Source organism: Myotis yumanensis, unplaced genomic scaffold (assembly GCF_028538775.1).
Source record: "Myotis yumanensis isolate MYYU_CA2020_CCGP unplaced genomic scaffold, mMyoYum1.0.hap1 SCAF_1, whole genome shotgun sequence".
NCBI classification, from domain to species: Eukaryota; Metazoa; Chordata; class Mammalia; order Chiroptera; family Vespertilionidae; genus Myotis; species Myotis yumanensis.
Window position 1 is genome coordinate 115515389 of NW_027223752.1, and position 14729 is coordinate 115530117.

Consider the following 14729-nt stretch of genomic DNA (forward strand, 5'->3'; position numbering starts at 1 on the left):
CCCTGGGGCAGGAGTGGGCACTCTGTTCCTCTTGAGAGTCAGGAGGTGTGCCAGGGAAGAGGGGGTATGCGTGTGTCAGAGCTGGTCCCGAAACAGGGTGGAGTCATCACATTCCGGAGAGGTTTCAGGGCTGCTCTCAGCTTCCCCTCCTGTTACACTTGAGTGGCCTGGCTTTCTGCTTCAGTGTTCCAGCCCCCAACCAGGGGACCCTTTGACTTCTCCATTCCTCAGAAATGAATCTAAAAAAAAAAGAAAAAAAAAGAAAAGAAGAAGAAGAAGAAAGAAAAAAAGAAAAGAAAGAATGAAAGATAGAGAAATGACTCTCACTTCCTGAAGAGGCTTGTGAGGAAACCCCCACAGAAATCTGAGCCCTGCCCTTGAGGAACAGCCTGTGGCACCAGGCCTCCCTCAGGACCTTCTCCAGCTTCCTTGGCATCAGGCTTTGTCCCTCCTCTTGTATGTCCTCCCGGCACAGCCTGCACACCCACCGGGGTCAGGTCGCAGCTCCAGAGCCCCTCCCCAGAGGGCCAGAGCCTCAGCCTGCTGTCCCTGCCCTGCCCTAGAGGGCCAGGCTGTCTATTCATAAGCCTTACCACTCATCCCAGCCAGCCATACTCTCACCTCTCTGAGGCCTAATGGGGCATTGTCCTCCTCCCTCTCACTTGGGCTTCCCCTTCACTTTGGGGTGCTCATTATGCCCCTTCCCCACGGTCTGAGTCAGTTCCTTGCAAAAGTGCCTGCCCTCCTGGTGGAACCATGAGCTTCACGTGTGAGAGATCTGCCTCTGTTCCCTCCATGGCTACAGGTGACTCACCAAGTGTTACAAGGGGCAGCCCAGGCACTTACCTGTGAACACTTAGAGGAAACAGAAACTCCTCAGGCTCTGGGCCGGGGAGGACCAACATAACGTTTAGGGGAAACTGAAAGTTGCAGTTGTCTGTGTGGTGAGGAGCAAGTCCTCTGCCAGCCAGTATCCCCCATCTTGGAACTGTTTGCTACTCTGGTGAGGCCAGTGTTAGGTGGCTCAGGAGGCGGCGAAGGAAATAGAGAGTTGATCAGAAAAAGAAGGAAGGAAGGAAAGTTTATTCTGCGTTCCCGGGAGACCCACGTACCCCAAGGACAGGGCACGTGGATTCACACCAACAGGGAGGGGGGGCGCTTTTTTTATACTGCGGTTGGGTGAGGGCGGGGCGGGGGGGCCTGAGCTGAGGAATTCTCTGCCGCAGGGGATGGGCGGGGTATTCAGAAAGAAGTCAGTATCTGTGTGGGGGTATGTGGATTAAGGGAGAAGAAGCCGGTATCTGTGTCTAGCAGGTTGATCTGTGAGAAATTCCAGGGGAAGTCCATTGTCTCATCACATGTCTGCATGTGTCCGATCCTGGGCTCTCTCCGACCTAACAGCCAGCAGTCCGGGTTCAGAGTCCCTGACTTTCAGAGGACTGAGCAGACCTTGCAGTCCCCACGGGAGAATGAGGGGTTCCTAACGGTCAGGGTGTGGGGAGGGAGGAGGTGTCAATCAGAGAAGGGTTCTTGAAGAGGTGTTGCCTGAAACTTGCTGCTACGCGGGTGAGGAGAGGATAAGTGGGGGAAAAACATTGGGCAGAAGGGAAAGCCCCTGTGAGGGCATGGACAGGAGAAGCAACTGGGCACCTCCGATTTGGGGGACTAGAACCTGAAGTATGAGTGGGGATAACAATAACTGTTATTGTGTGCCAAGAATTCCCTCTGATGGACTAGACACTGCCTATATATTACAATAGTTATGCTGTGTTTACATACTAATATATAATATATTATTTTGATGTTAATTTTTAAATATTTAAATTTTGAATAGCTAGTACAGTCACATGGATCAAAATGTTTAAAAGATTAAAAAGGCATACCATGAAATTGTCCTTCATACTCCTGACTCCATCCACGTTTCCTACATCTTCCTTCTAACAGGTACTTTTGTATTGGTTTCTTGGTTATTCTTCCAGAAGTTTTTTTTTTTTAATGTATATATAAGAAAATCCAAATATCTATCCTCAGTGTTTGTTTTTTTTACACAAGTTACAACATAACAAACACATGTTGCTTTGTTCACATTAAACCTTGAGGTTTATCCCATATTAGCACATAGATGGTCCCCATTCGGTTTTGTAGTTATATATGATTTCATTGTATAGATGTATCACTATTTAACCTATCTTGCATTTAGATTATGTTTTGAGTTTTGCTATTTCAAACAATGTTGCAGTAATAACTTTTAAATATGCCACTTAAACTGTGTTTATCAGTAGCATAAAATCCTAGGAGGGAAATTGCTAGGTCAAAGCATTTATAATTTAACTAGAGGCCTGTTGCATGAAGAGATTTGTGTAATAGGCCTTATCTTCCCCTGGCTCCCGGCACGGGTTTTCCTCCGGCACCCGGGACCCAGGCCTTCGCTCTGGCCGGAGCCTTCAGTCTTTGCTCCAGCGGCTGGAGCCTTCAGTCTCCTTCAGTCTCCTTCAGTCTTCGCTCCTCTCTGCTTTGCACCTACATATGCAAATTAACCTCCATCTTTGTTGGGTTAATTTGCATACTCCCCCAATTGGCTGGTGAGTGTAGTGGAGGTACGGTCAATTTACATGTTTGTCTATTATTAGGTAAGATAAATGCCCAAACACCCTCTTTGGAGTTTATTTCAATTTAAACTCTCCTCATCAGTGATTGAGAGTGTGTTTTTCTCATAGCCATGCCAACATAGTGTGTTTTTTGATGGACATATGGTTTCATTTGAGTAAATACTTAGGAGGAGAATTTCTGGGTCAAGAAAGTGCCAAACCAATTCCACAGTGGTAGTGCCAACCTTGAGCCTCATTCCTATGTGCTTATTGGGCACATGTCTTGTGAAGTGTCCAGATATTTTTTTCCACTTAAAAGTTGGATTATTTTATTGGTATAGTATGAGTACTAGTTTTAAGAGTTCTTAGTATACTCTCGGACTACAAGTCTTTTAGCAGATGTGTATATTTGGAGTATTTTCTCTCAGCTTGCCTTTCTTCTTGATGCTTTAACTTGACAAACAGCAGTTTTTAATTTTGATGAAGTTCAATCTATAATATTTTAATGGTTAGAAGTTTTATGTCTTGTCTTGGAAGTCTTTGCTCATTTTAAGGTCTTGAAGATTTTCTCCTATGTTTTCTTCTAAAAGTTTATAGATTCAGCTATTAGGTAATTTTGAGTTACTTTTTGTGTATGGTATGAGATAAAAGATAAAGGTTCTCCCCCCCGCCCCACCCCCCCCCCCCCCCCCCGCCCTCCATGTAGATATCCAATTATCTGAAAGGGCGAGGGCTACACCCTCCATCTTGCCCCGAATCCTCCATTTTTGGGCAGCAGCCATGTGCTCAGCAGAAGCTTCTTCCCGGAAGTCCAAGCCTCTGCTAGCCACACCTAGGATTTCTTTAAACTAACCAATGATAATCAAGGGAAGTGCGTGCCATAGATATGACCACATCCTGTGTAACGAGACACCGACTTGCGCCTGGCCAATCGGCAGGGCCCACAGTCCTCTCTCCTCCCCTTACTCCAACCCCCCTATTAAACCCCTCTTCCCACGGGGCTCTCATACTCTCTCGGCCTCAGGGGGGTGGGGGCAAACTAGTTTGAATAAAGACTCTCTGCTTTTGCATCGGACTTGGCTGGCTCCCTGGTGGTCTATTGGGGATCTTGAAATCTGGGCATAACATTATCCAGCACTTTTTTTGTTGAAAAGATATCTTTTCCTCATTGAATTACCTTGCATCCTTTCAATTGTTCTTTCTCTTATTTTGAGTGAAGTTGAACATTTTGTAATATGTTTAAGAGTCATTGTGTTTCCTTTTCTATGAACGGTCGTTTCATTGACTTTGACCATTCTTCTAGCATTGGTTGGTTCTATTTTTGTTTTTATATCTGAGGGCTCTTTAAATACACAGAAGATGAGCTGTTTTTGATATGAGTTGTAAAGTTCTGCCTTAAAACCCAATTTGTTGTTTGTATTTAGACTTTGCTTATGATATTATCCCATGAAATTTAAAAAATGTATTTGAATTAATAAATACTTTTTTTATGGCTCTTAGATCTTGAATAAAGTAAAAAACCATTTTGAGATCATAAAGGAATTCCAAGTATTCTTATAATTTTATTTTTTACAAATAAATTTTTGACGCATTTGAAATTTAAGTGAGAGAGAGAGAGGGGGAGAGAGAGAGAGAGAGAGAGAGAGAGAGAGAGAGAGAGTGACAAACTGGAGAAAGAAGGAAGGGAATAAGGATGGGCTAAACATACACCCACCCTCATACACAGCCTAGCACAGTGATGGCGAACCTATGACACGCGTGTCAGAGGTGACATGTGAACTCATTTTTTTGGTTGATTTTTCTTGTTAAATGGCATTTAAATATATAAAATAAATATCAAAAATATAAGTCTTTGTTTTACTATGGTTGCAAATATAAAAAAATTTCTATATGTGACACGGCACCAAAGTTAAGTTAGGGTTTTTCAAAATGCTGACACGCCGAGCTCAAAAGGTTCGCCATCACTGGCCTAGCACATAGTGTGGGGCAGGGTGGGTGTGGTTCTGGGAAGGTAATTAACTGTAACAGTCAAGGGAAAGAAGTGCTGACAATAAAATTTTAGTCACTGGGTCACTCACATAGGCCTCCCTGTTAACCCCTCAGTGAGGCCTCTAAATCAAAAACCATGAACTGAGAATGATAAGGAGGTGGGACTTCTGGGAAATTAGTTTATGTATTAGAGGCTGGGAGAACATTTCTGTCTCTTTCTGGTGACTGATTCTAGATTCCCATCCTAAGCCAAGTGGAGCCCAGCTGACCAGCCAGGTCAGTGAGTCTTTAAGTGAGGCCAGTGCTTCAATGTTGGCAAGAAGCTGGGATGAGCCTGCAAAGCCAAGGCTGGGTGGGGTAGTTCTGGAGAACCTCAGAGTCCCAAGCTGGAAGGGAGCAAATGATTGACCCACCTATCTCATTTCACAGGTGGGAAGACCCAGGCCTGCAGGCCCAGAGACAACCTTCCCAGAGGTTCTCAAGATCCGGGGGCTTCCTGCTGCTCTGCCAAGCCTGGCTCCACTGTATGGGGGTGGGATTAGGGCAGACAGTCGCCATCCCTGTTGCTCTAGAGTCTCTGCCACTCAGGCAGGAGAGAGAAAGTGAGAGGAAGCAAAGAGACAGGGAGGAGGCGCAAGATAAAAGGGCCTTGCCCATCACAGTCTTCTGCTGGGAGCTAGCTCCCTGGACTAGGACTCCAACTTGCATTCATTGACCTTCCAGAGCCTGGCAGTGTCTGCCATATAATAGACATCAGCAACTGGTTATTAAAACTAACTTGTTAAATACAAGGGAGTATAAGGTTTGTTGAGGAAGATGAGGTAGAGAGAGAGAGACAGGGAAAGAGAGATGGGGATAGGAAGAGACAGAAGGAGACTGGAGGGTGAACATGGAGAGACAAAACAACAGAGAGACGGGGACAGAGAGGGAGCAGGAGCCAAACCGCTGTGTCTGCCTCAGTGGTGCACACAGCCCTGTTGGTCACCCTGGAGGGGCTGGAGTCACTAGAGGAGGGTCTCTGGGGCGCCTCAGCTTCCTGGTCTGAATCTTGTCTCTCTGAAGCGGGACCTACAGAGGCCTGGTTATGAGCTCGTGGCACCATCTTGTGGCAATTTTGGGGATAGCTAGTTTTCTCATTCCGGATGTAGCTTTCAAGGATCTGGGAGGATGGCTAGGGGCAGTGGAGAGAAAGGGGAGAGAGGAAAGATGCCTGAGGCCCAGGCCTTGGAAATGTTACCTTGCCTGACCATTCCCATATTCTCTCTCTCTCTCTCTCTCTCTCTCTCTCTCTCTCTCTCTCTCTCACACCTATGTGTGCCCAGGCCCAGGCTGAACTTGGTGGTGACGCGGGGTCAGGGAATGCATTGGTGAGGAGGATGGTGGGAGGGTTTAGCTAGAAGACATTGGGGAAGTTTGACTAGTGTGACCCAGAAACTTCAGCTCATGGAGTTAAGTCTGTAAAATGGGGCTAATTATATCAAAGGACATTTTAAGACTTTCCTAGGATGATGCTATTACTTTTGGAGATTCCTCCCCAAATCAATTATTAAAACACACAGACTTGCTACATTAAATGTAACATATTACTGTAAAATGATATGACGTGATGTTTTTGGTAAGCTTGCCTTGGAAATTATTTGGCTAAGAGTAACTCATTTACAGCACAATTATCTGTAAGTTCTCAGCACCCCAGCATTCACTTGCATTTTTAAGTACTTGCAGAATTTTTAAAAACTCCAATCTAAAAATTATTTCCAAACATAATGAAAATTTTATGAAAACTAATTTAATAATTAAAGAAGTTCACACAGAATTAGTGACATAAATTAACAACTGATGACATTTTGTAGATATCTGATCAAACATTAATTAGCTTGGGTTATTCTGAAGTATTTGTATTTTGGAGCCAGAATTTTTTCAATTTTAAACATTTATGTAAATCCCTGAGAAGCTCTAGGGTTCTGGTCAATGTGTCCCTTTGGATTATCTTATCTGGAAAATAAGTGGCTCTGATAATACCTACCCATAGTAGAGCTATGAAGAATAAAAATAGAATAATATATGAAAGCACTTAGCACAGTGCCCAGTAAACTCCAAGCATCTAATAAAAATTTAGTAGATGTTCTATCTGAACACACACATACTCACATATTCATTCATTTATTCATTCAAAAATTGTACTGGGCTAGACAAGGCAATGTTCTAGGTGCTGGGGTCGTAGTGAACAAATCAACCAAGACTCCCATCCTTGTAGAATTTACATTCTACTTGGGAGTTACTGGTATACTTAAACAATAAGCATTAAAATAAGAAAATTGTGCAGTGTGTTAGAAGGCCATTAATACCTTGGGAGAGAGCCTGGCATGTTCTAGAACAGCAGAGGCCAATGTGGCTGGAGTGGAGACGGGGGAGAGTAGGAGGAGATGATGGTAGATGTGAAGATGGGGCCAGTTCGTGTAGGGCCCTGTAGGCCATTGATGGGACACCACTGGAGAGTTCTAGCAGAGGAATGGGAGAGTCTGAATACACAAATGGCCAATGGCCAGACCATGTGTAAAAGTAGAACTCTGACCCCAAACTGCAGCAACTTGCCCAGGAAACAAGCCTCTCATACAATAACCAGCCCAGGAAGCTGCCTGTTGGAGTCAGACAGCTATCTCTGGTGACAATCCAGAAAGCTAAACTGTGACTTTTGTAACAATCATTCCCAACTGGTCAGGACTTGATTCAGAACTGACAGTTTCCCTAACCTTTGTCCCTGTTTCCAACTTAGAACCAGCCAGAAAAAGCCAAACATGCCCCCTAACCAATCACAAAGCTTGCCCTGCTTCTAATGAGCCCAGCGACAGCTTCTCCAGGTCACCAGCCTTCTTTTTTTCACTGTAAAGCTTTCCCACTTCTCTGCTTCCTCGGAGTCTCTGCCAACATAAAGTGACAAGGCTGCCTCCCTTGCTGGAGCCAGCTCTGAATAAATAGCCTTTGCTTTTCTCATTTGGCTGGTCTTTATTTCCACAAATGACAGGAACTGCCTAAAAGCTGCTCTATTGAGAATAGACTGTATGTAAAAGCACGGAGACTCATTAAGAGGCCATTGCAATAATTCAGATAAGAGGTGAGAGTGACAGACCAGGGTGGTACCAGGGCAAGTGATTAGAAGTGGTTGGATTCTAGTTACACATATTTTAACTTTTCTATTTTTAGTATAGATTCACAGGCAGTTGCAAATAAATGCACAGATAAGTCCTGTGTACCCCTCCCCAGCCATGTTCCTTCAGCATCTCATATAACCACAACACGGTATCAAAACAAAGACACTGACATTGGCACACTCCACAGAGTTTATTCAGATTTCAACAGTTATGTGTGCACTCATGTGAGTGTGTGTGTGTGTGTGTGTGTGTGTGTGTGTGTCCCTATGGAAGCCTGTCACATGGGTAGCCTGGAATAACCAGCAAAACAATCAAGAGGTTGTGTACCATTATCATGAGATTCCTCCTGTCACCCCTTTACAGCCACACCTTCCCCTCCTATTCCTAACCCTGACAACCACTCATCTGTACTCTTCTTCCATAAATGAAATAATGCGGGATGTATCCTTTTAAGGCTGGCTTTTCCATTCGGCATAATTCCCTGGAAAGTAGTCCAAGCTGTGGCTCATACCAATAGTTCATTCCTTTTAATTGCTGAGTAGTGTTCTATGGTATGGATGGACCACAGTTTGTTTAACCATTCGCTCTTGGAAGATATCTGGGTAGTTTTCAGGCTTGGGCTATTACAAATAAAGCTAGTGTGAACATTTGTATACTTGTTCCTCCATGAAAATAAGTCTTTTTAAAATATATAACAGCTTTATTGAGATATAATTCACACACCATAAAATTTACCCATTTAAAATGTATAGTTCAAAGATTTAAATATATTCACAGAGTTGTGCAACTATCATCACAATCAGTTTTAGGACATTTCATTAACCCTCCCCCCCCAAAAAAAAACCCCTATCTATTAGTAATTACTCTTTATATCCTTCCAATGACACTCCTCCTATCCCTACTCACTATTTCACTTTTTTTCTCTATAGTTTTCCATATTCATATAAATGGAATCATACAATATGCAGTCCTCTGTGACTGGCTTTTCTCATTTAGCATAATGTTTTCAAGGTTCATCCATGTTGTAGTTATATTAATATTTCATTCTTCTAATCTACACTAATAAAAGAGAAACATGGTAATTAGCGTATGACCACTACCCTTTTCATTGGCTAATCAGTGAGAATATGTAAATTAACTGTCAGCCAAGATGGCAGCCGGCAGCCAGGCAGCTGGAAGCGAACATGAGGCTTGCTTGCTGCGGACTCCAACGTTCCCCGCCTGCGCTGCCGGCCTCTGAGCTACAACTCTAAGAAACTATGTACTATGTTGCAAATAAGAAGCTAAACAAAACCCCAGAAACCAGCTTTCATTCAGCTGGGCTTTAGCAACATTGTATCGATGTTTTCAGCAGCGAGGCCTCAGAGCTAAAGCTGGCCCAGAATAAAAAAAAAAAAAAAGAAAACGAGCGGTTGGAAGCTTCAGTCACTCGCTTCCGGAAAACAGCCCTCAGCCCCTCACCCAGACTGGCCAGTCACCCCAGTGGGGACCCCCACCCTGATCCAGGACACCCTTCAGGGTAAACCAGCTGGCCCCGACCCATGCACCAGGCCTCTATCCTATATAGTAAAAGGGTAATATGCCTTCCGGCACCGGGATCAGTGTGATAGGGGGCAGCGCCTAAAACCCCTGATCGACCTGCGGGCTCTGTGTGTGACAGGGGGCGGGGCCACAACCTCCCTATCTGCCCTGCTCTGTGCCTGATAGGGGGGAGCTCCCCAATCCCCTGATTGCCCTGCGGCTCTGTGTTTGACAGGGTGCAGCGCACCAACCCCCTGATCGGCCCTGCTCTGTGTATGACAGGGTGCAGCGCCCCAACTCCCCCCCCTCCCCCGCCACAGGCCCTGCTCTGTGTGTGACAGGGTGCGGTGCCCCAACCCTCCCTCCCCCCACGGGCCCTGCTCTGTGTGTGACAGGGTAGAGCCATAACCTCTCCATCGGCCCTGCCCCGAGTGTGACAGGGTGCAGCACCCCAACCCCCTGATCTGCCCTGCTCTGTGCGTGACAGGGTACGGAGCCCCAACACCCCTGCTGGGCCCTGCTATGTGCGTGACAGGGGGCAGCGCCCCAACCCCCTGATCAGCCCTGCTCTGTGCATGACAGGGGGTGGCGCCGCAACCTCCCCATCGACAACTGCCTTGAGTATGACAGGGGGCGGTGCCCCAACCCACCAATCGGCCCTACCCTGAGCGTGACTGAGGGTGGCATCGCAACCTCCCAATCCGCCCTGCTCTGTGCATGACAGGAGGCGGTGCCCCAACTCCCCAATTGGCCCTGCTCTGAGCCCTACCAGGGGCTGCACCTAGGGATTGGGCGTGCCCTCTGCCACCTGGGAACAGGCCTAAGCCAGCAGGTCGTTATCTCCCGAGGGGTCCCAGACTGCGAGAGGGCACAGGCCGGGCTGAGGGACCCCCCTCCCCACCCCGAGTGCACAAATTTTTGTGCACCGGGCCTCTAGTTGCTAAATAAAATTCTATTATATGCATATACCACATTTTGTTTATCCGTTCATCAGTTGATGATTATTTGGGGTTTTTTCTACTTTTTTGGCTATTGTAAGTAATACTGTTATCAACATTTATGTATTAGTTTTTGTGTTTATATATATTTTCAATTCTCTTAAATATATATCTAGGGGAATTCTCGGTCATATGGTAACTCTATGTTTAACCTTTGAGAAACTGTCAAGCAGTTTGCAAATGCAGCAGCAACATTTTACATTTTACCAGCAATGTATGAGGATTTCAATTTCTCTGCATCCTTACCAACATTTGTTAGTGCCTTTTTTATTATAGTAATACTGAATTGTGAGTGTCAAGTGCTATCTGATTATGGTTTTGATTGGTGAAGGGGTTCAGAACATGCCTCTCCAAGTTAGGCTATTTGGCACATGAATTATTTTGAACTGAAGGCAAGCAAGACCCTGCAGGCTCAGAAGAAACTTATCTCTCCCTTAAGGAATTTAAAATGGGGGCCTTGCCCATAATAAGAGTTATCACCAGAAATACTTTTTAATGATCTATCTATAATGCATGGAAAACATCTAATTATTGAACGTCTGCTCTTCCTATTGTCCTGCATATGACCTTCCTTCCCTCTGAAGCCTCGGGCTCCTGACCTCACTCCTTAGCTCAGGAAGTCATATATACCTCATTTACCTTTCTGTCTTGAACCTCTCGTGTACATCCTGGATACTACTCCCTTATCAGACATATAATTTGCAAATATTTTCCTCACTTTGTGGGTTGTCTTTTGACTTTCTTTTTTTTTTTTTTAATTCTCACCCGAGGATATTTTTTCCATTGATTTCTAGAGAGAGTGGAAAGGAGGAAAGAGGAAGGGAAAGAGAGATAGAGAGAAACATCGATTGGCTGCCTCCCACACACATCCCTACCTGGGCTGGGGAACCTATAACCAAGGGACATGCCCTTGACCAGGAATTGAACCCATGACCCTTTGGTCTGCAGGTGGATGCTCTAACTACTGAGTTAAACAAGCCAGGGCTTCACTTCCTTGATAGTATCTTCTTTTTTCTTTTTTAAATAATTCTTTATTGTTAAATAAAGTTTTACATATGTCTCCTTTTTCTTTCATTGAACTCTCCCTGAACACTTTTATCCCCCACCACATGCCCCCACCCCCTATTGTCTGTGTCCATTGGTCATACTCATCTGCATGAATACAGTCCTTTGGTTGATCTCTTATCCCCACCCCCACCACCCTTCCCTGTCTTCCCTTTGAGGATTGACAGTCTGTTCTATGCTTCTGTGTTCCTGGATCTATTTTTGTTCATCAGTTTATATTGTTCATTATATTCCACAAATGAAGGAGATCATATCATATTTATCTTTCTTCAACTGGCTTATTTTTCTTAGAATAATGCTCTCTGGGTCCATCCATGCTGCTGCAAATGGTAAGAATTCCTTCTTTTTTACAGCAGCATAGTATTCCATTGTGTAGATGTACCACAGTTTTTTAATCCATTCACCTGCTGATGGGCACTTAGGCGGTTTTCAAATCTTTGCTATTGTAAATTGTACTGCCATGAACATAGAGGTGCATATATTCTTTCTGATTGGTGTTTCTGATTTCTTGGGATATATTCCTAGAAGTGGGATTACTTGATCAAATGGGAGTTCCATTTTTAATTTTTTGAGGAACCTCCATACTGTCTTCCATAATGGCTGCATCAGTCTGCATTCCCTCCAGCAGTGAAGGAGGGTTCCTTTTTCTCCACATCCTCTCCAGCACTTGTCTTTGTGGATTTGTTGATGATAGCCATCTGACAGGTGTGAGATGGTATCTCATTGTCATTTTGATTTGCATCTCTCAGATGATTAGTGACTTTGAGCATGTTTTCATATGTCTCTTGGCCTTCTGTATGACCTCTTTCAAAAAGTGTCTATTTAGGTCCTTTGCCCATTTTTTGAATGGATTGTTTATCTTCCTTTTGTTAAGTTGTATGAATTCCCTATACATTTTGGAGATTAAACCCTTATTGGATTAACATTGGCAAATATGTTCTCCCATGCAGTGGGCTTTTTTGTTGTTTTGTTGGTGGTTTCTTTTGCTGTGCAAAAGCTTTTTATTTTGATGTAGTCCCATTTGTTTATTTTCTCCTTAGTTTCCATTGTCCTAGGACAGTGATGGCGAACCTTTTGAGCTCAGCGTGTCAGCATTTTGAGAAACCCTAACTTAACTCTGGTGCCGTGTCACATATAGAAATTTTTTGATATTTGCAACCATAGTAAAACAAAGACTTATATTTTTGATATTTATTTTATATATTTAAATGCCATTTAACAAAGAAAAATCAACCAAAAAAATGAGTTCGCGTGTCACCTCTGACACGTGTGTCATAGGTTCACCATCACTGTCCTAGGAGCTGTATCGGTAAAGATATTGTTACAACATATGTCTGATTTTTTGCTGCCTATGGATCCTTCTAAGATTTTTATGGTTTCCCATCTTTCGTTTAATTCTTTTATCCATTTTGAGTTTATTTTTGTGTATGGTGTAAGTTGGTAATTTAGTTTCATTTTTTGCATGTATCTGTCCAATTTTCCCAACACCATTTATTGAAGAGTCTGTCTTGACTCTATTGTATGTGCTTGCCTCCTTTGTCAAATATTAATTGAGCATAATGGCTTGGGTTATTTCTGGGCTCCCTGTTAGGTATTTAGGTGCTAACCACTGTCAGGCACTGTCTTTGGCGATCCACCACTCCTCTGCTGTGCCTGTGTCCACAGGCCTTTGTTGCAAACCGGTGGAACCAATCTGCCTACTTTGCCTGTCTGCCAGCTGTCAATCTTAACCACTCAAGCTTCTGTTTCTGTCAGGGCTTTAGGTGGGTGGGGTTGGTGATGTTTCGCTATCCGGGGATCAAATGACCCAGAACTACTCCTCCACAAGTGGCCCAAATATAGCTCTGGCCTTGGTTGGTCAGAGATCCTTGTATGGAGACCAGTGGGGTTGGCTGGCAACCTGGAGTTTTTATCAGTCTGATTCCCAGAATAGTGGGGTGGACTGGCCCCTCTTCCAACCCAGCCACTGAGGGCTCTTTGGGTCTGTTCAGAGCTTTTGTTTCCTTTGTATAGCTCAGAATGCAGGGAGGGTGTTGCAGGCTGTATTCCCTGCCTTGAAGCCCCTGGGAGGGGCTAGCTCTTCTGGGAAGAAATGGTTGCTTAGGTTTGGAGGGTTAGGAAGAGTCTTGGTCACATATCACTGCCCTACCTCCCTCCCCAGCCTCTCCTCAGGATACACAAATCTGTGCCTCTCCCTGCACCGGAGCCTTGGGTGAGTTTTTGCAGCTGAAAAGTCCTATATTCTGGGTTTAGAGAATAAAAGCAAAGACAAAATGAAAGCAAAACAACCATGAAATTGCGGGTTTCTTTCCCGCCCCCACCCCCACAGGCACCATGCCACTCAGGCCGTTTTTCAGGCCATCTTTTGCCCCCCATGGCTGTGGTCCCAGGTCTAGATTTCCTGGGCGCCAGCAGCCCTGTGGGTTTTCACAATTTGGTGTTATGCCTGTCACCAAGGGACATGACTTTGGTGCAATGCAGCCTCCACCTTACCTTCTCGGCCTGGGGGGCTGGGGGGGCATCCCTCTCCAGTCCTGATCCCCATTCCTAACATTCTCCAGGAGTCCTCTGCCCTTCCTTATTGACAATTGTCTCCTCAGCTGTGTCTAATTTGTTAATTTCAAGTGGATGTTCTCCGATTTAGTTGCTTTTCCAGCCTGGTCCCAGGAGGATGTGCACAACACATCTGCCTATCTGGCTGCCATTTTTTCTTCTCTTGATAGTATCTTTTGAAGCACAAATGTAAAAAAGTATGCCCAGCTGGTGTGGCTCAGTAGTTGAGCATCAGCCTGGCAGGTGAGATACCATAATCACGAAGATGGCTTTCCCAAGGTGAGGCTTATCCATTATGTTCCAGATGGGCTGACCCTGCAATTTCCCCAAATGTGGGAACTCGATTGCATAATTTATAGTAGTGGGGGACTGTGTTTGCGCTCTCCCTTAGTAGATTTCAGGCTTTGGTGAGCAACAGAACCATCAGGAGCAAACATTAAAAGTGCCAAAATAAGTCTTTACTAGTATTTCTCTCGGATAATTGCAGTTGTGGGGCCCTTGGTGAGTCCATTGTTTTGTTTTGAAAGGAACTGGTTATATTTTGAAGATAGAACCAAGGATGTGGGTGTGGGAGGAGTTGGAAATGGCTTGAAATGAACCGATGTTACAGAAGACTGGAGAAAAACCAAGCAATGCTTAGAAAAATGGCGTTACACTTTTTTACGCTGGTGGGCTCAGAGAAAAATGTCTCTCAAATTCTGAGCAAAACAATGGAGGAAGCTTGTCCTTTTTATATCTTTCTAGCCCTTTGTCTCCCAAATAAGGGTTTTTCTGACCCCTTTGCAAGTTCTTAAAGAACCCCATGTGCTGGGGCCTTGAGACCACAACTAAAGGCCTGGCACCAGCACTGATAACTCCATCTGGGG

At 44.6% G+C, this 14729-nt stretch overlaps 1 non-coding gene across 1 annotated transcript; it reads left to right on the top strand.

Moving 5' to 3' along the window:
• The first annotated feature begins 14091 nt into the window (after window positions 1-14091).
• LOC139001394 (U1 spliceosomal RNA) lies at window positions 14092-14253 on the top strand. The gene has a single exon (XR_011469988.1). It is a non-coding gene; the product is annotated as a U1 spliceosomal RNA (small nuclear RNA).
• The last annotated feature ends 476 nt before the right edge of the window (window positions 14254-14729 follow it).